The 15339-nt window shown below is 39.6% G+C and overlaps 1 long non-coding RNA gene across 1 annotated transcript in view; it reads left to right on the top strand.

Annotated features, from left to right (window-relative positions):
- LOC140706979 (uncharacterized) overlaps positions 1-11317 on the top strand; it is a 28211-nt gene extending 16894 nt beyond the window's left edge. The window contains exons 3-4 of the long non-coding RNA XR_012086971.2: positions 484-591; positions 3546-11317. This is a non-coding gene — a long non-coding RNA (uncharacterized LOC140706979). The remainder of the gene's footprint in view (positions 1-483; positions 592-3545) is intronic.
- Positions 11318-15339: the final 4022 nt, after the last annotated feature.

Raw genomic sequence — 15339 nt, 5'->3', positions numbered from 1 at the left:
TGAAATGTGTCACCATTTTATACTGATCTTTAGGCAGCATATACCTTGAACAGGTGCTGCTTTACCATAATAATAATAATGACATGCCATCCATTCTATTCCAACTAAGTGTGACTCTTTTCAGGGGTTTTAATGTACAGAGTACGCATAAGTGGCTTACCACACATTTTTTTAAAAAAAAAAGATTTATGTTACTATTTTCTATTTTCCTGGCCCTGTTTGTTTTTAACATCTTTACTCTCTGGGTTTTTTTTAATGGGTTGTATTTTATTCCTGTTAATGACACTGTAAGAAAGCTGACCTGAAAAGATTCATGGAGAAAGACAGGTGGAGAATCACAATGTCATAGAATCACAGAATGATGAAGTTGGAAGGCCATTGAGTCTAACCCCCTGCTCACACTATTATTATCTCTGATCAGGGACTGGAAATAGTAGTAGAGTTTCTGAGCCCACTTCTCTCTATTTTACATGTGGCAAGCAGGACCACAAAGTGTTGAATGGAGCATCTCCATTTAGGATTTCTCCTGGAAATCTGGTGTTGGGGGCAGGACCCTATCCTAAAAAGCTTCTCTGCCCTGTTTACACCCAGGTAAGTACATACAGAACTGCAGCCCAAAAGCCAAAAATAAATTCTAATCGGCGGACGCTAGGAACAGTAAATTCCAAAGCTCCAAGTCCGCCCTTTGGGGTACTGTCTGTTTCTCCTGTGACATAACTTGCATTCAAAGCTCTGCAAATTCTGATGATCTGCCTGAAAGATGGATGTATAGGTTGGTTTCAAAAATATTTATTCGCCATAGGCTGCCACCTCACAAAGCACATAGAATTTACAAGCTCCATAAAATAAACTCTGTTCTTTACAGATCCTTCAGTGCTACAGAATTCCTAGAATTCTTTGTAAGAACTGCATGTTATGTGGACTACCCCTGTTCCTTTAACAAAACAGAAAATTAAAGATGGGATAGATGCTGGGGGAGAGAAAGCCCCATGTTCTCAAAAACCTGCAGTCTTGCAGTTTGCCTGCCAAGCATGATTTTCTCCCCCTCCCCCAGTGTCTCTCTTGGGGTTGTCCTGAGGCTGAATGATTTGTAAGAAATAAAAATGCTGAAAGCATAGGGGAAAAAAACACACAGCTGCCCAAAGAGATTGTTATTTATTATTGATAGCCAGCCATGGATATTATTTCCCCTGGTGGTTCTGGATCAGATTTTTAACTGTTGTCAAACAACTGACATGTCCATTAACTCCAGATTCTGGTGAAGGTGCTCAGTCTAGTGAGCAATGAAAAGCAAGGAATATGTGTACATGAGTGTCTATGCCAGTTTGACTGACATATAAGGGAGCTTAAAACAGAAGGGAATAAGTTACCCAGAATGATAATGATCGGGGCATTGCTGAAAAATTCATTAAAAGGAAGATTTCCTTGGCTTTGGCAGTTCTTTCTTTTACAGTTTCTTCTGTTTCATCACGTTGTAAAATAAGTGGGTCCCTAAGGTCCAGGTCAGTCTCTATAGCTAAAAATAATAATAATTCAGAGCCTGATTTATTGCGCTGGGACAACAGCAAAAGGGATTTTTAAAAAAATCTGGGAAAAGAGGGGAGGAAAAGGGTGTTGCACTAATATTACGTTCATGCAGCCTTCCTAATGTAACCTGGAAGCAATATGTTTTAAGGAGCCATCCCTCCTGCCATATCTTAATTACTTATAATATATGTTTTTGATTTTATGGTTTTTAAATTTGTAAACCACCCAGAGTAGACCTTTGGTCTAGATGGGCAGGATAGGAATCAAATAAATAGATAAATAAATAAATAAATAAATAAACTTTGTTTTCACCTTGTAACACATCAGTAAGAACTGTTTCATGAAGACTCTCAAAATATTTGTGGTCGTAGCTGCTTCATTCTTCCCCTTTTCCCATTCTGTTACTTCATGGGAACATTGCCCTGCAAAGGGCAACAGCACCTTAGCCATAACCTATGTTTGTGTCCATTACCGAGTGGAAGAACAGGGCTGGAGCCCATTTGCCTGATTTAGCCCCGTGTTTAGAAACAATCCAGAATGAGGTAATCTACCAATAGGGCAATGAACTCTGAAGCAGATCTAAGGATCGAACATCCAGTGATGGAATGAGGTGCACGACAATCTTAATGTAGTGTTGAAGCATTCTGCCATTGCCTAAGTCTGTTACGTAGCTCCTGGCAGCAGAGGTGAGGAAAAGGAGGAGTGGCATTTACCACCAGCCATTAGGTACAGTACTTTTTCCCCCCTTCCTTCCTTCTTTCTTTCTAGTGGAATGGAAATAGTGTAGATGAGCATAAAGGACCAATCTTTATCTATAGATATAGATAAAGGACCAATCTATATCTTCCCATGTGTTAGGGGCATGGCAGACTGCTTTGGATCCAGAGCCTCTGCCAATCCCCATTACATCATGCCCCCCTTTCCAAATTATGGCCATCCCTTATCAATATTCCTTTGACATTGCAGAAGAAAGGGTCATGTCTCTCACCTCCTCCAAACTGGGACTCTAATCTCTGACCTCAGAGGGAGAATTACCTTCTTGATGAATGCACTTTAAATGTGGAATGTCATGTCCAGGAGACTGCATCATCTTCCTTTCAGAACCAAGTGATGATCTTTATTGTTTTCTCAAGTGCTGTAAAATCATTTAAAGAACTTTAATGTCTTTAACTCTGCCACATTAATGTTTTGCTGTTGATACTGTAGTTCTGTGTATGTACGCATATATGTAGGCACTAGAGATGGGCATGAATTAAAAAAAACAAATCAAATTCATCCAAAAATTGCTAATTCATTGAATCACAATCATATGAATCAATACCTCTAATGAATATGAATCAATGAATTTTTAGCAATTTTTACTTCGTTGATTTGTTTGGCTATAACAGGCCCTTGGAAACACCAAAATTGAAAGGAAGGTTCTTCTGACTCTCCTCTACAAACCCTTCAATTTGGTGAAGACTGGATTTCAGATGTCTGAGTTACACATCTTCAAAGAGGGCTCTCCCAGGAATGTCACACACCCCCATGCATCTAGAGACACAGAAATCACAGAAAAACTTCTACTGACTTTCCTCTACAATCCCTCCAAATTTGGTGAAGATTGGGTTTCCCCAAGCCAGCTGTTACAGGGCACTTTCCTGGTGGGACCGACTTTGTGGGTGTATAACTTGGATGTCTGGAACCCATGCTTCTCAAACTTGCAGAAGATTTCCAGGGAAAGCTTCCCTGCAAATATGGTACCTCTAGGTGCTTGGAGGGGCATTTTATAGGGTTTTAAATTTTAAAAAATGACAAATCGATTCATTGATTATCAGACAAAAAATCCATAAATCCATAATTTGTTATTTGTTGACTTTGATGAGTCATCAGTCAAAAGGAATCACTATTTTTCTCATTTGTGCTCATGTGTAGTAGGTATGCATGTATGTCTGTATTTAAGTTATGTTGTTAGTTTTATTCCCCTTGCTTACTAAGATACTTGTGTATTATTCTAATTTTTCTTGTTACCCACCTAGACAATTTTTACATCATTATTGTTGAGACATCTGACACCACACACCACCAATGATATAAAGAAAGAAAGAAACAACAGAAACAACATATATCTTTGTGGACAGGGGTGCCTATAATATCTCAGTGAGATTTAGTGTTGCCCGTGGAGATCTGCCTGGCTCCCTCTTCGGGTGTCTTCAGAAACAAACTCAAGACGTGGCTATTTGGGCAAGCTTTCCCTCCTGCTGTATCTTAAATTCACATCTTACCATCTTGGATTTATAGTGTATGTTTATTGGTTTAAACTGTTTTTAAACTTGTAATGCCGCCCAGAGTAGACTTTTGGTCTAGATGGGCGAGGTAGAAATTCAATAAAATAAATAAATAAAAAATAGTTTGACCTTAAATAGTAGAATTCATTTTTCCCTAGAAATATTACTCATAGAATATTACAAAATATTACAAAAAGTAGATCAGAGGCAACAAGCCTTTAAAATTTATTTATTTTAACCTCGGCTTTCATGGTTACATCCCACTTCCTCACTTGCATGGAATTAAGTACTGAAGCCAGATGTTTTATGATTATGGGACTGAGATTGCAGTAATCAGTTATCATAACTCTAATATTCTTTCTTTCATTGTTCCTGTCAGAAGTACCACAGTACAATAAGTAGATATATCAGACAATTTTCACTCAAATAAGACATTTCCAGCAATCATGGAATTTCCGCTATCTGACCATTAGTACAGTTACAGAAAAAGGACTTTTTTTTTTCATCTTCAGTGTATTCTCCAGGCAAGGGGGTATGTGATCAAATGTGGGGCAGGACTTGGGAGAAAAGCTTGGTGGACCAAATGGTGAACCCTGTGAGATATACCAAGCCTGCAGGCATGAGTTTCCTCATCTTCACTTTGAGGTTTCCATGTCTCTTTTCATAATTATCCACATGGCAGAGATACATGTGCCAAGTTATTTTGAACTGAAGTGCTCTACAGAACCTCTGAAATGTTCCTTTTCTGTGTGATGTTGTTTTTCTTTTCTGAAAGACCCTTCTGTTGCCTGTGTGCCTCATAATATCTCATCACCCCCCATGAGAGGCAAAAGAGGCTCTTTCCTTGTTCTTTAGGAGATGGGCAATAAAGACTGACAGGTTTTCAATGTTTAATGTTTTGCTGTATCTTAACTTTAATGCTTTTGGACATTTTATAGTATGTTTTCTTTCCTTTGTTCCATCCATTTTATGTCAGGTTTTAACGTTTTTATTATGCCTTGACCCGAAGCACATGCTAGGCAGACGGTGGGAGTTTATAAAACTAAATCTAAATAATTTTCCAATGAATATGCTTGTAATTTTTATGCATTCTGGCAAACCACTGGGGTACCTCTGAGTTGTTTCTACTCTTAAATTGGGCTTGAAAATTCATTTAGATCTTCTTTTTAAATCTCTCATTATCCATCATCATTCCAATACCCAATGCTTGGGCATTTATTTATCACATTTATTTATCACCTTTATTTATCACATTATTTATCACATTATGTTGGCCAGATTTCTTAGTACTGGATATGGATTTTTGGGCATTGGACTACAAATCAGATAATTTTTCATTCTGGGATTCCCACCTGACACTTCCCATACCTACAGAGACTTAAATATGGTTCACCTGGAGATAACGCCTAGCTGGAAAGACTTCTTGACCTAGTATAGGCCTAGCTCTGCCATATCTTTCAGGGATGGAAGGAAACTGCCCCATTGTTAGCTGGGAGCTTCCTTTCTGAACCCCCAGTCCCAAATCCAAAAATCTTGTGCCTAGTGGTGGCACCTCAGCTGTGGAGCTTACTTCAGTTTGAAAGCTGGTTATCTCCCACACTCTTGTCCTTCAGATATTGTAGCAACTCATCCAGAAATCTTTCTATTGTGTGGGGGAAACTCTATGTGATGCCTAGTGGGTAATATTAAACTTCTCGGGCTGGCATCAGAACCTGGCGTGGTAGCAAAAACTTCCAAAAGGTGTTTCAGAATGCACTCCCACCACAATTATTTTTATTCACTGCCCCATATAGCCATTACACCAATATTATTTAGAAAAGATTCTAAATATATCGTAAATGCATCCTGGCGTCATACAGCAGTGAGTCATCAATACATTATTTATAGTGAAACACAGAAAGAGGGAAAGCCAATCAATAAAGAGCACAGAAGAAGACAGACAGCTGCGATGGTAAGATACCATGAAGGCTTGTTATAAATTGTTCTAACTATTCCTTCCTATTTTAAATCCCAGCTAATGCATTGTTTTGAATGGGATTTTTTTTTTGTAATGCTACCAACAGAATCGAAGGGTGCCAGAATTAATATTAGTACAATATGGTCCAAGAGCATTGTATCATATCCTATCCTGTAAACAGACATATCGCAAGGGAACGTACAGCCAGATAGAGATGTTCACATAACAAATAGCCTCCAGCCCAACAGAACAGTGGGGCTTCAGACATATTTATTTTCTGAAGCACAAGCTGGTAAAATAGTGCATATAATAAATAACTGCAGATTGCTTAAAGCAGTGGAGACCCTATAAATCACAGTAGAGAACTGCTGCCACAGGATGCAAGGGAAGTGGAGTTAGAGCAATCGGGGATGTCAATAGAGTCAAGCTTACTGATGTATCATGAAGATTCACATGAAAGTATTTTACCAATTCTGCCATGGCTTCTGCAAATACAAATGGTGTGAGTCAAGGGCATTCAAGCTCCCTCCATTTCTGGAAACGTTTCCCTCTTATGTTGTGCATCTAGAGAACCCTGAAAGCTAAAAAAAAAGAAGGGGGATATTTTGGGCAGTTCATTTAATTCATACATGGCATTTCTAAGGACCAGTGGTTTTCTTCTAGGAGACACTTTCAGTTCACGATGGATGGTGGGGAGGTTGAATACTCCCCAGCAGCTGCACAAGGCTGGTAGCAAAAGACCTCTAGATTGCACCAGAACACCATCTAAAAACCTCTGTTGTAATAGGGAAATCCATTGAGTTTGCAAGGAGACAGTCCTTATGTAATGCCTAGTGTAAGACTCCAATTCTGATCACATTTAATGGTCAATCCCCATTGAAATAAACATATTGTTTGACCACCTTCTGTCAGGTTTGACTACCCATTTCACGTGGTCCTCACATACCTCATGCCTATGGCTGTTCACACCTCAAGAGGCGCATAACATTAATTTGAACCCGGGTCTTCTCAGCTGTGGTGCCTTCATTATGGAAGGAAATAACCCAGGAGTTACATCAGGGGCCCTCCCTTTGCACCTCTAAAAAGCATCTCAAAACACAGCTTTTCAGAGAAGCTCTTGGAGAGGTTCTCCTCAATGAACTGGGATAGAGGAGAAAGAAGAAAGGATACATATTATACTAAGCAACGTTTATTCTGTCCCAGTCTTCTTGCTTGCAATGACGGAGTTAGTTTGTTGTAGTTAATTTTCATATGAAACTTATATATTATATAAATGGTTTCTTCACTTGTGTTCTACATTGCCCAAAGTAGCAATTTGCTAGATGGGTGGTATGTAAATAAGATCAGTGGCCGGTCTCGATATTGCACCTTCAAACTAAAAAACACACAAAAGATAAAATCAAGGAATGCTTCCCTTGGTGCTTAGTCATTAATTTGTTGTTTTGTCATTAAGTCATGTCCGGCTCTTTGTGAACCCATGGACCAGATCATGCCAGGCCCTCCTGTCTTCCACTGCCTCCCAGAGTTTGGTCAAATTCACGTTGGTAGCTTCAATGACACTGTCCAGTCATCTTGTCCTTTGTCATCCCCTTCTTCTCTTGCCTTCACACTTTCCTAACATCAGGGTCTTTTCCAGGGAGGGGACGTGGTGGCGCTGCGGGCTAAACCGCAGAAGCCTGTGCTGCAGGGTCAGAAGACCAAGCAGTCGTAAGATCGAATCCATGCAACGGAGTGAGCTCCCGTTGCTTGTCCCAGCTCCCGCCAACCTAGCGGTTCGAAAGCATGCAAATGCAAGTAGATAAATAGGGACCACCTCGATGGGAAGGTAACAGCGTTCCGTGTCTAAGTCGCACTGGCCATGTGACCACGGAAGATTGTCTTCAGACAAAACGCTAGCTCTATGGCTTGGAAACGGGGATGAGCACCGCCCCCTAGAGTCGAACACAACTGGACAAAAATTGTCAAGGGAACTTTTACCTTTACCTTTACCTTCTCATGAAATGGCCAAAGTATTGGAGCCTCAGCTTCACGATCTATCCTTCCAGTGAGCACTCAGGATTGATTTCCTTTAGAATAGATAGGTTTGATCTCCTTGCAGTCCAATTCAAAAACATCAATTCTTCAGTGGTCAGCCTTTTTTATGGTCCAGTTCTCACTTCCATACATCACTACTGGAAAAACCATAGCTTTGACTATGTGGATCTTTGTTCGGCAAGGTGATGTCTCTGCTTTTTAAGATGCTGTCTAGGTTTGTCATTGCTTTCCTCCCAAGAAGTAGGCGTCTTTTAATTTTGTGCTGCTGTCACCATCTGCAGTGATCATGGAGCCCAAGAAAGTAAAACCTGTCACTGCTTCCATATTTTCCCCTTCTATTTGCCAGGCGGTGATAGGCCTAGTGGCCATGATCTCGGGGGGGGGGGTTATGTTGAGCTTCAGACCATTTTTTGCACTCTCCTCTTTCACCCTCATTAAGAGGTTCTTTAATTCCTCCTCACTTTCTGCCATCAGAGTGGTATCATTTGCATATCTGAGGTTGTTGTGATAATCAGTTTGTTCTTTTGACAAAACTCTATTAGCTTCGTTTTGACCTCCAAGGCCAAACTTACCTGTTGTTCCTTTTTATCTCTTGACTCTCTACTTTAGCAGTCCCCTATAATGAGAAGAACATCTTTCTTTGGTGTCAATTCTAAAAGGTGTTGTAAGTCTTCATAGAATTGGTCAATTTCAGCCTCTTCAGCATTGGTGGTTGGTGCATAAAGTTGGATTACTGTGATGTTGAAAGGTTTGCCTTGGATTTGTATTGAAATTATTCTGTCATTTTTGAGATTGTATCCCAGTACAGCTTTTCCCACTCTTTTGTTGACTATGAGGGCTACTCCATTTCTTCTATGGGATTCTTTCCCACAATAGTAGATATGGTAATTGTCTGAATTGAATTTGCCCATTCCCATCCATTTTAGTTCACTGATGCCCGGGATGTCAACGTGTATTCTGCCATCTCCTGTTTGACCACATCCAGCTTACCAAGGTTCATAGATCTTACATTCCAGGTTCCTATTCAGTAGTTTTCTTTGCAGCATTGAACTTTCCTTTCACTTCCACACGTGTCTGCAGCTGAGCGTTCTTTCGGCTTTGGCCCAACCACTTCTTAGCTCTGGAGCTACTTGTACTTATCCTCCGCTCTTCCTCAGTAGCATGTTGGATGCCTTCCAATCTGAGGGGCTCATCTTCCAGCACCGTATCTTTTAGCCTTTTGTTTCTGTCCATGGAGGGTTTTTTTTGGCAAAGATACTGGAGTGGCTTGCCAGTTCCTGCTCCAGATGGATCGCGTTTAGTCCGAACTCTCCACTATGACCTGTCCATCTTGGGTGTCCCTGCATGGCATAGCTCATAGCTCCTTTGAATTACTCAAGCCCCTTCACCATGACAAGGCAGCAATCCGTGAAGCGGAGTCATTAATAGAGGTTGCCTTTTAAGTTTCTTAAAATGTCTCTGGACTACTGGAACACATTTCTTAGATGTGTAAAGGTTTTTGAACTATAAGCAGATACTGATCTAATCATGTTGTGCAGCTCTATGTGCATAATGGGGATGATTATGCACATAGAGCCCTCATTCGATCATTCAGTGTGTTTTAAATACTACTGCAGTTTTATTGTTTTAACATATATTTTATGTTTTTAATTCTGTTAGGGTTTTTTTGGTTGAGAATTTTGCTTAAATATGTATTCTCAGGACATAAGCAGAGTTAGGAAATATCAGGGTCCAAAGACACTATAACACTGAGAGAGTAAAATACCAACTTAGTCTATTAACATATATACAGAGAGAATAGACATTCGTCTGGCACCATAACATGACGTGGTACAATACATAGCATAGAAAAAACTGATCTGACTTACAGCAGATAAAATGTCCTCTTTACACATAACTTATATACATTCTTAGGACCAATCAGAAAATACATTACTTTATTTTCTACTTATATAAGATTACCTAATTTTCTACAGCTGTACAACATCAAGTCCTTAACCTTGGTACTTACACCTGAATACACTCAGTACATGACTCAGGTAAATTTTTACTTCCAACTCTACAACATTTATATGTAATACATTACGAGATCAAAATCTCAACATTTTTGACACTGTGAGCCGCTTCGATTTCCCTTATCAAGAGAAAGGTGACATATAAAGGAGAAAAACAAGTAAACAAATAAATATTAATTGCCATCCATTAAGGGCAAATCACTACTGATTAAAAGCCATTCCAGAGTGTGCATGACTCATACATAATGCAACCATGTTGCATATTCCCTGAAATCACCAAAGGAAGCCTTAAATCAGCAGTGATTTTCTGCTGCTGCTGCTGCTGCTGCTGACATCGTCACTATTGCACACATAAAGCTGCACAATAGGATTTCAGCCAGTGTCTTTCAAGTTTGTTCAAAATGTCCTTCTGCATCCCTTTTATTCAACAGAAGTTTAATGCTCCATTGTGACTCTACAGTGAAAAAAGCCCTTAGTTCTCAGGAGCACCTGCAACATCCATGCAACAGACTAAGCGATGCTGCAACATTCTTATCTCAATCACTTACAGTTACTTATTCACTGCTGACCTTTAATAGTGATCTCATTTTGCCATGACTCAAAATAAATATATGAAATTTGTTGTGGACAAAAGAAGTTTCACACAGATAGCACACTAGCTAACAAAATAGCAAATGGTGCGATAGAGATATACAGTACACACATTTTTCACTCTCCAGTTATTTTTAGATTAAAATCTCATGTTTCTTTCTTTGGCAGGCTGGTTATCATTGATAAACTATGCCACACCCCCATAACCTTGCACAATTTTATAAAAAACATAAGAACATTAGAGCAATAACCCTTAAGAATACTGTATCAGAAGATTCCTACTAACATAGCAAAGTCCAAAGTATTTATTTATTTATTTATTTATTTAATTAATTAATTAATTAATTAATTAATTGCGCTTATATGCCACCCATCTAGACATTGTCTACTCTGGGCAGCTCACAACAGACAAGATAAAAACAATTAATATATAATAACAGTTGCAGCATGGTAAATTGTTCTCATTCTAAGTGCATTCTAGTCATGTGTTTGCTTATCAGCTGCCTATGTGAAGCTTACAAGCAAGATGTGCATTGAAGAACTTTATTTTAACTAGCCACCCAACTCTGAAAGAAGGATAGGTTCTTCCGATGTCATAACACAGCCCATCAAGACTTGTAATGCTGTCTCCACAGAATTATCTTTCTTTCAGACTGTTCAATCATATTCCTCTTCTGCATGCAAAAGGAAGCATGCCTGCTGCTTGTTAGTATTGTGTTAGTGCCACAGAGACCTCCATGCAAATCTGCAAACATAGATTTAATGCATAGAGCAAGATATTGCAGTGGGTGGAGAGGGAAAAAGAAAGAAATGAAAAGAAAAGAAATGCAAAGAAAAGGAAAGAAGGAAAGAAAAGAAAGAAAAGAAAAGAAAAGAAAAGAAAAGAAAGAAAGAAAGAAAGAAAGAAAGAAAGAAAGAAAGAAAGAGCCTTCTTCTCTTAGGCATATCTCCCTGGTTCATATCATTTCTACATGTCATTCACCCCAACATGATTTCACCCCAGGGCTGGGACTCTGTGTCCCTCTAAGACTGCTGGACTGCAGAAGTATTCCTAATACCTCATCACTGGTTATGTTGGCTAAGGCTAACGGGAGTTGCAGTCTAACATTATCTGGGGGCGTCCACATTCTCCACAAAGCTGATTGTCCAAAGAGCTGCAAAAAGGTTCAGGGCAGCTAACTGTGATATTGTGAGGCATATATGAACTGAAGGTTCTCAAATGAAGTGTTTGGACAATATTTGAGGAAAAGAGTTGAAGAAAGGAAACAAGGGAATAGCCAAACTTTGTGGAGATGTAAAATATTTTCAGTGAGCCTGGATAAGTTTATTGTCAAAAGAGGAAACAGATTACTGTGTCTGTTTATTATGTTTATTAAAGTATCACCATAGTGGCAAGCATGTTAGCACTCCCACAAGCCTCATGGTGGCCTGGTTTACCATCTTCTATTAAAAGATTGCTGTTAGAATGCCATTAGATATTGTATCCACGGAGGATCTGTTTCTTGATGGAACACAAATGCCTGAAACCACAGATAGTAGTTAACCCTATACATACAACATTCAAGGAGGTGAGACAAAAGCCACAAGTGCCACTGCCTTGTATGTTGTACATAGGCCTGTGGTAAATTGCAGATAACCGCAGCCTTGGATTCGCATCCTGTGAATCCATGGGCCCTACTGTATCTGGTTGAGAATTTGACTCCTCCCTATGCCTCAGTGGAGAAGATTTACCTTCTGGAGACTGTGGCATAGTCCCAGGGCAACCCCAGACGGAGGGAACAGTAAACCACTTCTGAGTACTCTATGTCTACAAAATTAGGAAATGGTTGTCATGTTGGAATGAACTTGATGATAAAATATCAGCTGGCTGGATGGCTGAGTGAATTGGTCACCTGGCTGCAGAGCTACTGGTTGGTAGTCTGATTCCCCACTGTGCCTCGTGGGAGAAGATCCAGGCTACACAAGCAAGGTTACACAGACCACACCAGAAGAGGTCAATGGTAAACAACCTCTGAGTATTGTATACCTAGATGGCCCTCAAAAGGGCCACTGCAAGTTGGAATTGTTTGATGGTGTAGCGAAAAGCCAACAGGTGATGTCATTCCTGCGTGTCCATCACAGAAGCTCAAGAGGGAGGAGCCAAGGATAGAGCAGGAGGGGCGGAGTCAGAGAGACAGTTGGGGATGTGGAATGGCAGTTAGGGTTGAGAAGAGAGAAGAAGAGGGTTAGAGAATTGAGCTAAGAGTGTTAGGAGAGGGAATTGAGAAGGTTAAACAATATTGAACAAGCAGGAATGAAGTTATAAGTACTACAAGAGAGATATTGTTTAAAAGTAAATAATAGTTTGGAAGAAAAGTGATTGCATACATGATCCAATCCATGTTAATACCTGATACAGTTCTTACATGATTTACCTTTATGATTTACTTGACAATAAAAGAATATTTGTTAATTAAACCTCTGATTCCTAAGTTCAATAACCCTTAGTTTTGGCAGCACACGTGTATAACATAATTGGTATTAGGAGAATACCTGGTGGCAGCTAGAAGAGAAAAAGGGTGTGATCCTTTGTGAGGGCCAAATAAACAGGGGCCACAAGGTTGATCGCCACAGATAGCACATTGCTTCTGCTGCTATTGTTTTTTGTTTGTTTGTTTGTTTGTTTTTTGCACTCACTAGCTGAAATCTTCCTGCACAACTTTATGCTGTGCCGTAGAGATGGGCATGAATGGTAAATTTGGCATTTCACGTTGGCTCAACCAATGGCCCAAATATGGTTTGGCATCTCTGCGACTATGTTGGTTGTCCATAATAGAATGTAGTGTCCTATCTATCTTTCAACATCTACTGTTATGTAATTGAGAAGTTGGTTCATGCCTGTTTGGTATCCAAGACCCCCTATGTTTTATTGTAAATCTTCATTCACTTTTGTTGTATGAATGTGTTCACATATCATTTCATTGTCATAATCTATAGATAAAGATTCTAATAGATACTCAGTGTGGTGTAGTGAATAGAGTGATGGACAAGGACTTAGAAGACCTGGGTTCCAGGTCCCCTCCCTCAGCTATGGAAGCTCACTGGGGGTATAGAACTGGTAAAACCACTCCTTAAATATCACACTTACCTTGAAGGCCCTCTTAGGTTCACTATAAATTGGTTCCAACTTGACTGGATTCTTCAGCATCCCAGTGTCCATATTTTATAAGCTTTTCTGCCAGACAAGAGTACATTGGAAACAGAAAAGCTGAAATGAAATAACCTGCCAATGCAACATTATTACAATATACAAGAGTATGACAATGCTTGAAAAATGGTTATCAGAATGAGAAAAAATTATCTAAATAAATTGTTATTTTCACATTTCTTATATTGCACTCCTTATTTTCTCTCTGTGTTAACTTGAATGGGTTCAGCAACCAATTGTCTAGATAGCAAACTATAATTAGGATAGCCTTTCATCTGTTTATTTTCCACCAGTGACATTTTCAAATGAGCCTTGAGGAAGAGCTTTTGGGTGAATGAACATACTGGCAAGCTTTTGAATCTTCTGCACTTGCTGCCAGCCATGCAGCCTTTTCTCACTAAAATGTCAATAAGCTCGACATCAGATGTCATCTTTCATCACTTCTAAAAGTCTGTTTTGTTTATATTAAATGATGGTTACATATCTGGGGGGGGGGGCGGGGAATTGACTTGTGTGTACGTATGAGATACTCTATGTTATAGGTTCTTAACCTGTGGTCTGCGGAGCCCCAGAGGGGCCACAATGTCATCACAGAGGTTTGCAAAGCTTTGAAGAAATGTTGTGATCTTTTTCAGTTTAAATAGAATTAATTAATTAATTAGATTAGGCATCCTTCAGTCTCGAGAGACTATGATAACGTGCTCTGAATAGAGGACTTGGAACAGCGTCTAGTGTGGCTGAGAAGGTCAATTCAAGAGTGTCAATTCCCTCCACAGTGAAGATAAGTAAAATCTGTCCCCTGTCCAGCTCCCTGATTTGGCTGGTTTCAGGACTGTCTCTTTGCCTTGGCCTGCTGAACAAGTGTCTCTTCAAATTGGGAGAGGCCATGATGCACTGCCTGCCTTCAGTCTGAACGCTCAGAGGTCAAGGTTTCCCATCTGTTGAAGTCCATTCCTAAGGCCTTCAGATCCTGCTTGCAGATATCCTTGTATCACAGCTGGGATCTCCCTCTGGGGCGCTTTCCCTGCACTAATTCTCCATACAGGAGATCTTTTGGAATCTGACCATCGGCCATTCCCACATTAATTAATTAATTAGACATTTAATTAATTAAAGCAAGCAAGAGAAGTAAATGTAGAACAAAATCTTAATTTCCCTTCCTTCTCTATGTATCACCTCCATTAAAAACAAACGAAAGTAAAAATCAGTTATGAAAATAACTGTTTGATAACACATCACTGTTTGATATTTCTGCACCTGGTGAGAACATGCAAGTGAATAATGCTAAGTGGCTGAGAGACAGCACGTGACATTTGCTACTGCACAGACAGTCAGAAGCCACAAGAAGAGAGAGAGTCATTCAGTGCCTCTGTGACTGAGTCTTGGGATGGACTTCATTATTGTGTTTCTTCTTTGATTTCTGCTAATAAACTGTTTGGTTATTGTCAAGCAAAGTGACTTTCAATATTATCACAGTGAATTTCATAACACTACATTTTGGCTGAGCCTCAGAATGGATCGCTGGCTGAATTTGAACTGTAAAAGAACTTATGATGTTTCTGAGAGTGCATCCTGTTCAAAGCAAAATGAAACTTCTTCCAGTCATCTTAATAAGTATTGCCATTATAAAAAGGAGTATCTGTTGATTGACTTCACATGTACAGGTCCCAAAGACAAGAAACTACCACAATGTGTGTTGTGTTACAGGATATCATCCAACAAGGCAACGAGACTGTCAAAATTGTGAAGACATCTCGATAC

This window comes from Pogona vitticeps, chromosome 4, assembly GCF_051106095.1.
Source record: "Pogona vitticeps strain Pit_001003342236 chromosome 4, PviZW2.1, whole genome shotgun sequence".
In the NCBI taxonomy this organism is placed as follows: domain Eukaryota; kingdom Metazoa; phylum Chordata; class Lepidosauria; order Squamata; family Agamidae; genus Pogona; species Pogona vitticeps.
This window is presented reverse-complemented; position numbering and strand designations above follow the sequence as displayed.